This window comes from Echinops telfairi, unplaced genomic scaffold, assembly GCF_000313985.2.
Source record: "Echinops telfairi isolate 266 unplaced genomic scaffold, ASM31398v2 ScPeMD7_29;HRSCAF=101, whole genome shotgun sequence".
NCBI lineage: Eukaryota > Metazoa > Chordata > Mammalia > Afrosoricida > Tenrecidae > Echinops > Echinops telfairi.
The window spans coordinates 4,677,403-4,680,269 of record NW_022103926.1 but is presented as its reverse complement, the minus strand read 5'-3'; the positions used below and the strand labels follow the sequence as shown (position 1 = coordinate 4,680,269).

General features: G+C 48.9%; 1 pseudogene; it reads right to left on the bottom strand.

Annotated features, from left to right (window-relative positions):
* Positions 1–506: 506 nt before the first annotated feature.
* On the bottom strand, positions 507–1,976 carry LOC101649987 (annotated as a pseudogene).
* Positions 1,977–2,867: the final 891 nt, after the last annotated feature.

Here is a 2,867-nt window from a genome sequence, read left to right as displayed (position 1 = left end):
TCTGGGTAAGAGAAGGTGGAGGGAGATTCAGATGGCTATCCTGCTGCATATGTAATGAGCTCTCTCAGCAAAGGGGTGGGGCTGGGGAATCTCTGGTCTGGAGATTTTGCAGTGAACCTCCTTGATCAAGAAGACCAACTGTGATATCACAGTGGCACAGGAGAAGTCACAAAGAAGAATAATGTGGAGCCAGAGCACAGGATAGAGGGGCAGACTTCCCAGCCCAGAGAGCGGTGGTTCTCAACCATCCTAATGCCGAGACCCTTTAATAGTCTTTAATAGACCCTTTAATAGACCCTGTATAGTTCCTCGTGTTGTGGTGGCCCCCAACCATTAACTTATTTCTTTTTTTTTTCATTTAAGAGAGGGAATACTTTATTCAAAACCCATCAGAGAAATGAACAGCTTGGATCTGTAACAAGGCGTTCATGTTTTAAAGCACAGGTCAGTAATTATATATGGAAGTTTATACTGGTACATACAGATTAACCCATCAGCCCGTAACTTTTCAATGTTTAGAGCAGTAAGGTTCCCTGTAAGAGCAGCACCTTTGTGACAACTTTAGTACTCTTCTCCTTCCTCCTCACCCTCTCCTTCGACCGAATCCACACCAACCTCCTCATAACCCTTCTCCAGGGCAGCCATGTCCTCCCGGGCCTCAGAGAACTCTCCTTCCTCCATCCCCTCACCCATGTAGCAGTGGACAAAGGCACGCTTGGCGTACATCAGGTCAAGCTTGTGGTCCCAGCGAGCCCAGGCCTCAGTAACGGCTGTGGTGTTGCTTAGCATGCACACAGCTCGCTGCACCTTGGCCAGGTCTCCGCCAGGGACCACAGTGGGAGGCTGGTAATTAATGCCAACCTTGAAGCCAGTGGGACACCAATCCACAAACTGGATGGTACGCTTGGTCTTGATGGTGGCAATGGCAGCATTGACATCTTTGGGAACCACGTCACCACAGCACAACAGGCAGCAGGCCATGTATTTTCCATGGCGGGGGTCACATTTCACCATCTGGTTAGCTGGCTCAAAGCAAGCATTGGTGATCTCTGCTACAGAAAGCTGTTCATGGTAAGCTTTCTCAGCAGAGATGACAGGGGCGTATGTGGCCAGAGGGAAGTGGATGCAGGGTTAGGGCACCAAGTTGGTCTGGAATTCTGTCAAATCTACATTCAGGGCACCATCAAATCTGAGGGAAGCAGTGATGGAGGACCCGATCTGGCTAATCAGGTGGCTAAGGTTGGTGGAGGTTGGGCGCTCGATATCGAGGTTCCTGCAACAGATGCCATAGATGGCCTCATTATCTACCATGAAGGCACAATCTGAGTGCTCCAGGGTGGTGTGGGTGGTGAGAATGGAGTTGTAGGGCTCAACTACATCTGTGGACACCTGGGGGGCAGGGTAGATGGAGAATTCCAGTTTGGACTTCTTGCCATAATCAACTGAGAGGCATTCCATCAGCAGGATGTGAACCTGGAACCGGTGCCCCCACCAGAGCTGTGGAAAACCAAGAAGCCCTGGAGACCTGTGCACTGGTCAGCCAGCTTGTGGATCCTGTCCAGGACGAGGTCGATGGTCTCCTTGCCGATGGTGTAGTGCCCACGGGCATAGTTGTTGGCAGCACCTTCCTTGCCCGTGATGAGCTGCTCAAGGTGGAAGAGCTGGTGGTAGGTGCCAGTGCGAACTTCATCAATGACTGTGGGCTCCAGGTCTACAAACACTGCCCTGGGCACATGCTTGCCAGTGCCCGTCTCACTGAAGAAGGTATTAAAGGAGTCATCCCTCCCCCAGTGGTCTTGTCACTGGGCATCTGGCCATCGGGCTGGATGTCGTGTTCCAGACAGTGGAGCTCCCAGCAGGCATTGCTGATCTGGACACCGGCCTGGCCAACATGGATGGAGATGCACTCACGCATGGCTGCTGCTTCGCGGCTCCGGGCAGATGGCGGAGAAGAGAAGGGAGAGGTTGTTGCTTCTTACAGCACGACTCAGGCGGTCGATGTAAGAGAACCTCTTCCTTTTTTTTTTTTTAATCATTTTATTGGGGGCTCGTACAATTCTTATCACAATCCATACATACATCCATTGTGTCATTTGTACACAATGTACATTTGCTGCCATCATCATTCTCAAAACATTTTCTACTTGAGCCCTTGATATCAGCTCCTCATTTTTCCCCCTTCATTCCCACTCCCCTCCATTAAATTATTTTCATTGCTATTCATAACTGTAGCTTTGCTGTAAATGTAAATATCTGATATGAAGGATATATTTTCATTGTTACAAATTGAACATCATTAAAGCATAGTGATGAATCACAAAAACAATATGTAATTCTATATTGTGAAATATTTATTTCTAATGACAAATAAATGAAATTTTGTCTCGAAACATGGTGTAGCATGGGTAACAGTCTTCACGCCGGGTTCTCGTAGATGGGTGTACCTGCATGTTGGCAACCCTCCTGGAGAGGGATGGATAGAGGAGTGGTGTCTCAGTTCCTAAGACCATCGGAAATATGTGTCTTCTGATGGTCTTAGGTGACCCCTGTGAAAGGGTCATTTGACCCCCAGAGGGGTCGCAACCCATAGGCTGAGAACCACTGTCATAGAGCAAATAAGGCCAAGTACTTTGGGGCTGACTTGTGGAGTAGCATGCCTCTGGACACTTGATTGGGGAGCTAGGTTTGATGATCCACGGAGCTGGAGCAAGTCCCTTCAGGTTGAGGCTTAAGGCAGAGAGAGAGGTGCACCCTTCAGGTATTTATTAGCAGCCCTGAAAGAACTCTGTAACATATCCAGACTGAACAACTGTATCCTGACCATTCCTCACCTGCACTGCAACCTGATTACGTCCTTCGTAAACCTC